Source organism: Coturnix japonica, chromosome 3 (assembly GCF_001577835.2).
Source record: "Coturnix japonica isolate 7356 chromosome 3, Coturnix japonica 2.1, whole genome shotgun sequence".
In the NCBI taxonomy this organism is placed as follows: Eukaryota; Metazoa; Chordata; class Aves; order Galliformes; family Phasianidae; genus Coturnix; species Coturnix japonica.
In genome coordinates, this window is record NC_029518.1 from 47,641,151 (window position 1) to 47,654,369 (window position 13,219).

The 13,219-nt window shown below is 40.4% G+C and overlaps 1 protein-coding gene across 11 annotated transcripts in view; it reads left to right on the plus strand.

Annotated features, from left to right (window-relative positions):
- HIVEP2 (HIVEP zinc finger 2) overlaps nucleotides 1-13,219 on the plus strand; it is a 124,740-nt gene that overhangs the window by 61,485 nt on the left and 50,036 nt on the right. For 8 of the 11 annotated variants that reach the window (XM_015858316.2, XM_015858319.2, XM_015858312.2 and 5 more), the window contains one exon: nucleotides 12,833-12,930. The exons of the other annotated variants lie outside the window; for them this stretch is intronic. The gene's annotated coding sequence lies outside the window, so the exon portion shown is untranslated. The remainder of the gene's footprint in view (nucleotides 1-12,832; nucleotides 12,931-13,219) is intronic. 11 annotated transcript variants of the gene reach the window in all.

The following is a 13,219-nucleotide window of genomic DNA, read 5'->3' on the forward strand; positions in this document are numbered from 1 at the left end:
ACATTTTAGAGAATAATATCATACAGAAAATGGGACGCACTCTGTGTGCCCATGACCATACAAGCTTTGTCTCTTCTCCTAAAAATATCCATCATAATCATAATTTCCAGGAGAGGGTTTTTGTGACATACAGACCAGTAAGTTGATGTATGTGCAAGTTGTATGTGTGTAAATGCATTCCTTTATGGAACACTGTGGTAATCAACTGTTACTGTAGTCAGTGGGATTTTTGATTGATCCTGGGCACAGAAAACAAGATTTTTCCATTTCAGGTTAGGTGGTTTTTTTCATGACAGTTTATTGTTCAAAAGCAGGCTGTACTGTTATTAAAATTGGTGCATGGAGGAACGCTCACTTTTATCACTAGGAAAAGTGTAATGTGTATGTAACCACCCACAGGAGGAAAAAATATTTCTTGTTGGGCTCAATCCAAGTTTCACTGACTTTTATGATATTTGGATCAAGCTTTCTAATCGTGTTGCTGTAATGATCTGAAAACCCACTGGGGACTTCACTGCTCCATGCCAGGACTAGTCGTAATGAAGTGATACAAAAAACATTGGCATGTAGGTGCAGAAACACAACTCTGTAGTTCAACTGATGCAGTTCTTTGATTTGTCAGAATGAAAAAAAGAGGAAGCTCCAACACGAATGATTCTGTTTACTTATCACTTTTAAAGCCAATTTGAAAATAGTGGGGAGCTGGAGTGTTAGTAAGTGATACTTAACTCACTTAAAAGCAGAGAGGAGTGCTTCACCCTATCCTGAGGGTGTGCCGCTAGGAAGGTGAAGCGTGCTGTGCTGGCCAGCCACTGGCCTTTCCCTGAGGTCTGTCAGTTCTTCTCATCTCCTGTTAAGCAGTCTTGATAGAATAATAGCTTGTTTTCTTTCCATTTTTGGCTTTAATCATTTAAGCAGTTTCTGGTAGTCACAAAGGTTCTGGAATGGCACATAACAGTTTGGGAAGAATTGACACGAATTTTAGTATATCTGCTCACATTTTCCTGAATCAGAATCTGTGGTATTCATCTCCGGAAACAATGAAGTGGGAATTTGAATAACTCTTTGGAGATGCAGAAATCATTAGGGGTCTTTTTTGTCCTTTTTTTCTTTAACTCATCTTGTTTCTTAGTCTTTAATTGTGTCTGAGTTTCTGAACGATTGCTATTGTTTGTTCTGCCTCTTTTTTTTCTTCCTCTCATGAGAGGCCTTTAACTTGATTTCTTATGTTTCTTAGTGGTGGCATTATGTTTTCCTGGCAGAAACACTTCTGCTGTTTAACATGTTGACAGTGCTGTCTGAAAGTATTTTTGGTCCCATGCTCTTTCTTGGATCCTCTCCTAGGGCAGTTTTTCTTCAATTGGACTTTCCACAGTCAGTGTGGCCTCTTACCATTTTCCTGTTTTCTATTAATTTTTGAGCAGGAGCCCTAGTGTAGAATGAAACTTGGATGTTTTAAGGGGACAAGTCCTGGTGAAATTGCTACCTTGCAGTCTTTAGTCTTTTGACTGCAGCTGCACTAAACTTCTGAACACAGCAGAGAGCAAAGACAGCTTAAAGCCAGATTTTCAGTGGGTTTCAATTCGATTTGGCCACTTGACTCTTGAACACAGATATGAATAAACTCAGAGGAGGCTCTGTTCATGTGCATTGCCATTTGTGTTTCAAAGGTAAATAATTTTCTAATTTTCTAATTTAAAGTATGTTGGTTTTAGTGACATTTTGGGGGATGTGAAAAGTAGTTTTGTTGTCTTGCCATTACAAAAGAATATCAGGGCTGTACCTTGACCAAAACAACGTTGTCTTGAAAATTCAGTATAGTATCTGTATATTTTCCTTAAAGTAATGAGTCTACTGTCAAGTACCACATGATTATTATTTAGAGCTCTTAAGTCTGGGAGGGTAACTGTCAAGTTTAGTAGTTCAGTTTGCACAGTGATGATACAGAATTTCAAATTTTTCATCATGCCTTTTCTTAATCTCTTCATCTATGCTGCAGATCTTGGGTAATGGACAGGTATTGCCTTCACATGGCGCTGCAAAGGTTGAAGATGACACTACCCACTAATGATCACTGCTAACTAGTTAATCATTCTACTTGTTGAAAGAGTTTTGGAAGTGGTCTGTTTCTCACTGCAGGCATAGCCGTCTGGGTTGGCTTCAGTGGCTGTTGAAGGTTAGTGGAGTGCTCACATTGACTGAAATAGTGAGTGTGAGCCTTCAGTCAGCCAGGAGCAAATGGGGACAGGACCACTGTCCACTTATACAACTAGAGGAAGAAGAGGTCTACTGTCATAGATCCCAGTTTTCTCTTAAAAAAAATAAAATAAAAAAAAATGGATTTTTGAGAGCTGCAGTGTCCTCAGAGAGGACTGCATCAGGACCACTGGTGGTTATTTGTAGGTCCTCAATTTTCGGCCTTCTGCTGTTCTAATCCTAAACCTTAAAGCTTCTTGTCCATGGAAACCATAGCAGCCTGGAGTAGGTCCAGCCTTCCAGTAGCATATACTGTATTCCTTGTAAGGAAATTAGATAATTCAGGGTGGACAAGGACAACAACTTTAGACATTGTCAGACTAAAGGCAGGTGAGCCCTTTTGCCAGGCTGTAAGCGATATATGAATGTCCTGCCAGATCCTTCACAAATCTTAGTTTCCTCAAGGGCACATTAAAGTCACTGCCTGTTCTCTTACAAAGATTATAGATGACAGCATTAAAATCTTAAATCACTTGGGTGACTGTGAACAGTAGAACATACCACATAGCACTCCTGGAAAATATCTCTTCAGACAGCTCCTGAAAGCAGATCCACGTGATAATTCCTTGAAAATACATCTTAGGTCAGCTGGATTTTTCATCATCATGGTGAATGCAGTTCTTTCTTTAAGTATGATCCCAGGCACTTGGTTTGGTGCGGTTTTTCCTGTCAAGGTGGGAAAAGCATGCGCAGCCTGGCTCTCCCTTCCAGCCCAGAACACTACAGCAAGTGTAGGACTTTTCACTCTGGGCAGATGAGAAATGTGTCTGACATAACAATTTTGACCGATGGTATAAAGAAGCTTGTTCCTTGATGTGATCCCTGACTGACACAGAAGCTCTCACTGTGGATACACTTATGACAAGTCTCTGCTTTTATGGATACACTTTTTACCTGCTGGATAAGGGAAGAGGAACCTTAGCTATGCTAAAGCTATGCTAGCAAATAATACAATTTTGCTAGTACGAATGAAGCCTGTGCTGGGGACACACTGTCAGTACAGTTTGCTAGGACAGCTGCAACAGCAGAGCGATCCTATTCTGGACACAGCCTTGTCTTCTGTTCCAGTTTGTCATGCATGATTTATCTTTCTTTCACCTCTCCAGGTCCCTAGACAACACTCTGCGTAAAAAGAAATTAAAACACAATACGTATGAGTCTGCTCTGTATTGGAGTCTTGACCTTTAATATATCAGGTTTTCATATTGCAGCTTTGCCAGCAAATAGGCTGTCCTACAGGAGCTGAGGTTGCTGTAGTGATCTGTAGAGGTCCCACCTCAGCCATGCTTCAGCTTTATTTGCTACAAACTCACAGGCTGCCTGGAATGCCTTTGAAAGGAGATGAGGTTTTCAGATTGCCTGGGAGATCATAACCAGGAGCTTCAGCAAACCAATAAGGAAAAAAGCCTCTATCATCAAAAATCTGAGAAAGCAGCCCTGACGACCCCAGTATTATAAGGATTGCTCAATGCTTTGTCCCGCTATATAAGTTGAATTTTTATCATATTAATAATTTTTGGAGTTCGCTTCTCTCCCCCAGTGCTGTCATTATGTTTTCCTTTTGTTAGTAAAGAAAAGAATGAAAAGGTCTGCCTCTGTGATCTTGTGGCTGCACTCCTGCTGAGCAGACTGGCGTGTCGCTGATGGCAGGCTCGCAGTTAGGCTCCCTAGATCGATAAACCATCTTAGTTGGTGAGCATATCAGATGTGAATTTTAAGAGTCCACAGTCACACTTACAATACCACAGAAGCCAAAACTTAATGTAATTTTTAAGAAGCATCTGAATCTTTAAGAGGCTCTACTTTTCACTCATAAAACAGCCCACATTACCTTCTGACCAGCACACTGTTTGATGGAGTTTTAGTCTTCTGTTTCTCTCTGCAGCTATTGGAGATCGTTGTTTTTTATCTCCAAGAGACAGGCAACTGTGTCTTTTAAGAAACAAAACAATTGTGTCAACAGATGGGAGAGAAAGTGCTGTGTCTGAAATAGGAATAAACAATGTTAAAAATAGGTAGTCTTGCCAAAACTGTTTCTTGAGCCAATGTGGAAATCCTTCTTTCCCATACCAGCGTGCTATCAAAACTACTAAAACCATGCTAGAAAAACTGCCAAATTAGTCTATAAAACATTGGTAGAATAATAACGACCTTTTTCCTGTGCAATTCTAACAGTCAAGCTAGCAAAGGAGAGTGACTGGCAGAGTTGTACTGCCAAGGGAGAGCTCCGAACAATACCTTTCATTGACCCCTGGCCAGCAGCAACTAAAACACAGCTCTGGTAGTTGTAGATGTAGACTTTAATGAGGTGACCCTCTTTGCTCCCCAGCTGTACTAGAACAACTGTGTAATGAGGAACCAGGGGGTGTCAGAAGCTTTCCTTTTCTTAGACGTGTAGTTTTGCTCCTAGGTGTGGAGGGAAATAATTTTCCTGTCCCACCAACTGTCTGGGAAGAATCCATGGCAGTTTTGTTAACAAGAAAACTCCTGCCCTCCCCAAAATAGGAAAGCAGGATGAACTGTTCTTAAACATGGTTGCTACTGGCAGAATTACAGCTGCAGTTTAGACACTGCATTTCTGCTTTCCATCTGTTGTCTCACTTATTTTTTCAGTCTCTCTCCTTGCTTTCAGTTGTTTTCTCTATGTCTCAGTTTATGCAGTTTTCAGGGCTGGCTGTCCATTTCAGCATTATCGCTGTCCTAATGGTTGTAAGAGGAGCAGAGAAGCTCTTTGTGAAATGATTCTTTATTAATTTATTTATTCCACAATGCTTTTCTGCTTTGTTTGTTTGGGTTGTGTTTGTACTTTATGCTCTATGTTGTGTCATCTCAAAAGAGAGATGTTTGTACAGCGTGTCTTTTGCTGTGGTGGTTTAATTCCTGCAAACTTTTATTCTGTATACCGCTCACCAATTATCAGCAGTTGAGGAATGCTCCATGCTTCCCTGGAAGTTGTCTCTGTTAGATTAACATTTCTTGCTGAGATTAAAGAAAATTTAAAGGAAAAGACTTTAGAGACTGCCCCATTACTTAATTGCATGGAAGAGAGACCACATCCCTTATCATATCATGTGGTCATTTTTCTAGCTCTTTTCTCATTGCTACATGAGGCAAACAGAATCATACAATCACAAGGCTGGGAAGGGCCTACAAGATCATCTTGTTCAACTGTCCTCCCATTACCATAGCTACAGCAAACCACTAAACCATATCTCATAGCTCCTCATCCGCCTTATGTCTAATCTAAACCTCCTCTGGTACAACTTGTGGCCATTTCCTCGAGTCCTTTTTGTTGCCTGGGAGAAGAGGCCAAGCCCCTCCTCATCACAACCTCCCTTCAGGAAGTTGTAGAGTGCAATGAGGTCTCCCCTGAGCCTCCTCTTCTCCAGACCAAACAATCCCAGCTCCCTGAGCTGCTCCTCATAAGACTTGTGCTCCAGACCCCTCACAACTTTTGTTGCCCTTCTGTGGACATGTTCCAGGGCCTCAATGTCTTTCTTGTAGTGAGGGGCCCAAAACTGAACACAGTACTCAAGATGTGGCCTCACCAGAGCTGAGTTCAGGAAGTAGAGGAATTAAGTGCCCATGACTTTTCCCTGTTCTGGTGGATAAGGAAACTGTCAGTTCTATGTGAAAGCACTACAAGAGGCTTATCAGCAGTTGTGGATGCATGGGATTTCCTTATGGTAGCTTGTTACCTCATGTTTTCTGCATCACCTCCTCCTACCTCTGTGCTTCCCTGTAATCAGTGGGTAGCATGCACATTTATCTCTGCTGAAGGGTATGTCCCACATGGTTGGTTTTTGCTTGTTTGTTTGTTTGTTTTTTAATTTATTTTGCTTAATCAAATCTATGGACAAGTTAAAAAGACTGGTACGTGTGTGAGTAAATTCAACCTTATTCCAGCACAATGAGCTCCAAGGAAATCGGGGGAAGTTTATGGTACATCCTGAGTCTGTGGAAAAAAAATAAAAAACATTTGGAAGGATGCATGCCACCTATTCACTTTTGACTTGAGAACATGCCTTGCTTTGCTTAGCTGGCTTTACTGCTTAGAGATGGAATTAAGCGTATGCCTAAATGACTTGCTCAGCTGTGACTGAGGTTGCATAATTTGTCTGCTCATTTTCCTGGAGCTTTCCTATTGAATTCAGGAATCAGGCCATGGCAACGGAGAGGTGATGCAGTTGTAATTGGCAGGATATGCCAATTAGAACTTATTCTTTTGGTATTGTAAAGTGAGGCTCTGTTTTTTCATTACAGCCAGTTTGAAATTATGCTCTTGAATTCTGGTCAAGTCAATATTGCTTCATGGCGAAAGTACAGCAAAATATTTTTGCTTTAGCTATAGGAATATACAAATTTGATCCCTCAAAGCTTTCCTATAGCTGCAACCTGCCTAACTGCTATTGCACTGCCTCATTTTTCAGACCATTTTGTTCTTGTACTGGACACCAAAATCATTAGAAAATATTCACTGGCAGCATTTAATGGCATATTAAAAAAACAAAACAAAACAAACAACAAAAACATGAAAGAACAGACATTTGTGATGCACCACTAATCTATTAGTCATTTGTTTAATTCCATTGCTCAACACATACAGGAGAATAAAGTAGAGGTGATTAAAATAAAAGTGATTTTAAAAAATCCTCATAATAAGGCTTTTTTTTTCCCCCCTCCTGCAACCAGCTCATTTTCTTTTTCTGAGAGCCCATGGTGATAGCAGAAGGTGAAAAATTGCAAACAAAATTAAGGAAAAGTTCAAGTTAGCTGTGGAGCCAGAAGTGTGATTCAGGAGCTGAAAATATCTCCGCGCTTCATGCATCAAACTCAAACACTGTGCTCTGACAACGCCCTCTGGATCAGAAACGGAGTTTGAGGTCATTCCTCCTCCAGCCTGCCATGTATGGATAGGGCCCACGCTCGTGACAAATTACTGTCTTACTGGGCACACACTGAGAGTGCAGTGACATCAGTGCAGAGGGATCTTGCCTCACAGCAGAGGACTGAGGACTCCACAGTCTTCTTCTTCCTTTAGACCTGGAGGAACAGTGTGGAGGCACTGGGAATGAGGACATTATAAATGTTCCTTCTCTAGATGTGGAAGGAAGAAGGGATAGAGAGCACCTACTTCTTTGTAAAGAAGTCATATGGCATCCTGAAGAACTGCTAGCAAAGATTCTACTTGGAGTTGTATTGATGTCCAGTTCCGATTCCTAGGATAAATGTACAGCTGCCAGTGATGGTGCTTCACCATGGATGCAGACCCAAAAAGAATGTAGTACATCCTTTGTTGTATGAGCTGTCTTTGCATCTAGGAGTGCTCTACCAGAGACTGATTTGTATATACCAGTATGCCTGGGATACTGGTATGCTCAGCCTTGCTGAGGTCTTAAAATTATTTTTGTAGAGAATAATGCTTAGATTTTGCACATAACAACAACCGAAACTCTGAAAGCAGAACCCAAGTCTTTAGAATTCACATATTTTCTCTGCTGACAAATTTATCTTGCTCCCAAGCAGGCATCACACTTCCCTGGTGTCCTGCATGTCTGCTTAGTTGCCGACTTCTCAGGTGCGAGTGAACTTTCATCCCCAGCACTTTTTCTTCAAGGTATTTTTGGAGGAAGTTCTCTGTGTTTATATTGCTGAGGCCTATTTGGATTGGTTAGAGCATGAACTTTATCAGAAATCCTATCTTGGGCTCAGCGGATCCCCGATGTTTTTGCCTTCCCTGCCCACCCTCAGAGGACCCCTAGAAGTACTCACATCTTTGTATCAGCTGTCTAGCCAAGCAGTCCTGTCCTTTTGGCAATAGCAGAGCAGACAAATGGGTTGAGCAACATGTATATGTGGACACAGTGTCAGTTGTCAGCCTGACCATTGTCTAAAAGCATCAAGCCTGGTTAGCTGAGGGCACTGATCTCAGCTGGCAGCGTCTGAACTGCTATGTGTAGTGAGGTTATGGACCTATACTTAGGGGGATGTGCTCTTGCTAATTTAGCTCCTGGCTGAATTGGGAAAAAAAAAAGAGTAACCCAAAATCATAGTTCCAGCGGTAGCAGCAAAATATGATCTTGCACATCGTAGGTTCTGGGAATAAAGGAAGTAATTTAGAGAAGTTCCAAACAGTACATATAACACTGCCAAAGAAATCAGGTGCTTGATTTTAATAGAGTGAATTGCTTATGTGTAAATAAACAAAGTTCATAGGTGATGTTCCAAAAGTCATTTGGGATGATGTATCTTTTAGGTAAATTTAGTTCTGGTTGCTAGCTTTCAGGGGAGGCTGAGAGACAGTAAAAACAGCATATACATGTGTTAGCATGCATGACTATCTTTATTTACATAATATATATACATATTCATGCACACATACATGTATAAATTCACAGGGATATACATTTCAGCAAATGAAAAATGCTGTAGAGATTTCTTGGTCCTTTTTTGCATCTGGATCTGCAGCATGGTGCTATCATGCAGGAACCAAAATACTAAAATGAAGAAAAGCTGTGAAGAAACAAAATTTTAATAGACTGTCATAATCCTACTGCAAAATAATAATAATAAATAAAAAAAAAAAGAAAGTGAAAACAAACTTTCTGTTTCAATAATGAAGATGAAAACATTTACAGCACAGAAAAATACATTAACAAAAATATATCCCTTTAAATTTGGAAGTAGTTTAAGATTTGATCCATAAATTTCAGCAAACTGCTTGTAGTTGCTAGAGCTGCCAGAATGAATAGAGCTGCCAGCTGGAATTAAGAGGGAAAAGGTAGACACTGTATTTTAATTCATCTACTCACAGGTGATTTGTGTGAACAGGTAAAGTGAGAACACCGGTACAGTACAATAGAACAACTGTCTTTCACTTTTTCCAAATTTGATTGCATATACGTGTGGTTGTATTTGATCAGGATGTGAACGTTATTTCTTAGGCAGTTGTATTTTGCCATTGATTCTATGTAGTTAATTGAAAGCGTGACATGGCTTTTACCTTCCTCAAGTAGGGAGATATTTTTACTTCCAGTCTTAGCTGCTATCAAATTATGTGTTTAATGAATTGTGCTTTGTTTAGGGAATGGTAACTGTAAAATATTGCCTGTTCAGAGAATAAGCACTGAGATGGAGATTGATGTCTGTCTGGAGCTTAATCCATCACAGTGACAGCCAAGCAAATTTTAGACTTCTTACTCCTCCCATTAATGACTGTAATCTCTGGACTTTGTGTTTGAAAAGGAGAAAGAGGGCAAAGAGAGCGTTAGAAAGTCCACACTGACTGATTCACATATCTAAAGGGGGATTGAACCCATGTAAAAACGTGGGAGATTTTTGTATTGCCTTATTGCTGTGAGTTACAATACATGAGTTAGAGCTCTGGGGTGGCAAGCTACTAAAGTGTATGTGTTTTTCTCCCCTAGTTGTATGGGGAGAAAAACCTTACACCATCTGGGAACCTGGCTGCAACTTAAATGGTGTCTGGCTTTCTTATAAACCTGGTCAAACTGAGTCATTAGGTGAATTTTCTTCCTATGATAAGATACAGTCTGCTGGAATGATACCTTCTGTAAGCAAGTTAAGGTGTAACACAGGCAAGGCTTTATTTGCCCTTTGTACTCTTGAGACAATTTTACCCATTTATTAGCAGCAAAATAAATATTTGCTAGTTGTTTTCCTTAAATTTTAGTTTCTCATTATAATACACATGAGATTTCTGTGTTGTTGTTGTGGTTTTTTTTTTATTTTGTAAAGTGCATAGGAATCTTCCTCTAGTCCCCCCTCAACTAATCTAGTAGAGACAGTGTAACGGATACATAAGAACTAATATAAAAGAGAGTTCTTGTTGATCAGTGAAATGTATTTACCTTTATGGTCAGATGATAACAAATGCCTACTGCTACATTTTAATTTCACTGCTAAACATGTAGCTGTACAATCATAAGATAACTACTGAAACTGCCAAGGGAGGGTCTAGTACTCTTTTCAAAAGCAAAGGGTAAGAGTCATCATCAGGGTACCTCCATTTTCGTGTTTTCAGGTCCTGTGTAAAAGACTCATCCCTGCGAGTATACGCTGCAAAGATCAAACTGGAAAAAGTCTTCCTAGTCATGCCGTGTTTCTCATACTCTCGTTCCCCTTCTGATGTACTTGTTTAACTTAGTCTCCATGGCTGGCAAACAACAGCAGTAGATTAAAACAGTCTTGACCAGATATGTCCAAATGCTAGCAAATGATGTATTGTTTAAGGATTTGTTAAATTAGTTGTTAAAGGAATGTTTTCTTTTGCTTCCAAATATCCCAGTATCACACAAGTTTTTACTAACTTGATGATAAAAACAAATTAAAAGTTCTGGATTTAGTATCACAACAAAGCCTCTGGAAGCTTTAATTGGGCCCTAACATTCTGTTTGATGACACTTGCATTATCTGGGGTTGTTAAAGGCATTGTAGGTTAGCTGTTCCCTTAGACTACATACTGCTTGCAAGCTCAAGCATTGCTGTAGGGTTGTTGACTTAGTAAGGATATGCAATAGCACTGATTAGACAAAATCATACTGTCCTTAAACAGATCTTGCTTTGAATAATATTTAACCTAATTATAAGTAAAGAGTAAGCTTTTTAAATACTCAGAAACCGATCCAGCCTTCACTGAAGTCAGTGGGAGTCTTTCACACTTGGATCAGATCCTGGTATATCTTTTGAGGAACACTGCTGAAGACAGTGAAGTCTACCACATGGGGAAATATGCTGGTTCCTATCGGTTAAAAGCTAATTTCATAAATGATGTGTTTCTCTTGGGAGTTTGTTGTCTTTTAATGGAATACTCCTCTGCTCCCTCTTGGATTTACCATAAATGACCCCCTTGTCTTTGGGTTGGGGACTGCATAATCAGATTTGTAATGTATATTCATTAAAAACAACTTTGTGCAAGTGTAACCATTGTCATTAAAACCATTTTGGCCTCTCTGAAAGCATAAGGTGTGGGGCTGCATGCTTGGGGGCTGGAGGATATCTGTTTACTTCCAAGAGAAGCAGGCTGCAATTTGGAGCACCCCTAGGTTTTACTGAAGAATGGGCAAATAACAACTCATGGCTTCTTTATTGCTTTGCTTTCATTTTTGACAGGAACTTTTCTCAGTCTAGTTGTAAAAATAGAGAGTGAAATACTGGCTCTGCTATAAACAGGGTTTTGCCCTTGAATCCAGCCTTGCCCTGCTTTCACCCATAGATTAAAAGCATATTGGGCTCTGTCTGCCTGGAGATTGAAAAGTGGTTCCTGGCTCTGCATCCAGATTAATTTCCTAGAAAGCTGTATATTGATGTGATAAAGTGTTAGGGTCTGGAGCCAGAGCATATGTTATTTTATATACTCAGATGCCTATATAGACCACTGTTGACACTGCCAGTTAGTAACACATTATCATTTGATATTTGTTTTTGTTGCTGATAGCAAATATTACAGCAGAAAATATAAGCACATGCCTTTTTTTTTTTTTTTTTTAAACTACTAACTCATTCCAGACCTTCCTCAACGTTCACATTTTGCACTGTTTCCCTCAGCTCACATCTGCACTCTGCTGATGATGGAAGCATGGAGTTATGTGGCTTCACCCATAGCAGTCTTTGCTAGTGTACGGGGCAGTGTGGGCAGGCCTTGTGCTCATGAAAACATAGAGAGGTTTCCTGCTTGCTTCTGCAGGGACACAATTAGGCCATGACCATCAATCTACAGGTCTAGCTTGCTGAGTAGGGCATTTTCCTGTCAGAGGCCTCTGTCCAGAATGTTTGTACGCCCTCGAGGAACAGGCAGCCCTCCTGCTGTGGTGACCCAGCTGCCCCATGAGGGTAGTCAGCCAGCAGCGTCATGTCCATGCACCGTGGAGCATGGCAGGGCAAAGGGCAGGAGAAAAGGCACACGAGATCTCTCTCTGGAACCATGTGCCGTCATGTCACTCTCCAGGATCTCTCTGAGGGTGCTTCTCTTTCCAGGGGCACATCCACCCTGGAGTTATCTGTGCTTCACAGCTATTTCATTGTGTGGTCTGTAGAAGGTAACTGACAATGACTGCCCCAGTATTCATGAGGTGATCCCACTTTTAGAGCACAGTGCTAGGCAGCTAAAAAGTGGCACGAGAGATACTTGTACTGCTCTGATTTAAAGATAGGAAAATATTTGTGTTTAATTAAAAATGCATCTTATTAAAAATACATGTCTTACTGTAACTCTTTAAAGTAAATAGACTACCAAGGCGCTACCATGCTTTCTATGCTTATTCTGCTTGGTGTGTTTGTATGTCTGAAAGTAGTATACCTTTTGGTCTAGGTCTTATAAGACTAGTTTTCACTTCAGAATATTTTCAGTTGACATGCATTGTAGATAACTGCAAGGTGGAATCCCCAGAATGGGTACTGATTTCTAGTGTCACATTGCTCTGAGGAAGAAATACCTAGGGAGCGAGAAGGACTGTGTCTGAATCTCTGAAGTTCCTATTGTATTATTGTAGCCAATGCCATAGCGAGATGATTTGACAAAAGTCCTTAAAAATCCTCATGTTTGTTTTCTAAATAGGTGGAGGGGAGTGTGGACAGCCATATTTTCTGGAGTGGTGAACCAAATTGCATTGACTGGAACCATTCTTCACATGCACCTTTGACTGCAGCAGACAGGTAGGAGAACAAGGAAAGGATGGGTTCAATTGAACTTGGGGAGCGGGCCTCAAGATTAAGGTTTCTTTTTTCCTCTGGGTTTTGAATGCATGGGCTCATGCAAACTACAGTTGTGAAAACGATGACAGCGTAGTATCATGATACCCAAGTTAACTTACAGTTAGTAGGTTCTCAGTAGCAGTTATCTATGACATTACAGACTATGAGGGCCAGCATATGTTGTCAGGAAAAGGTCTGTGTTCTGTTGCTCATTGCAGCTCCGTGTTTGAGTTGGCAGTCACAAGTTGGA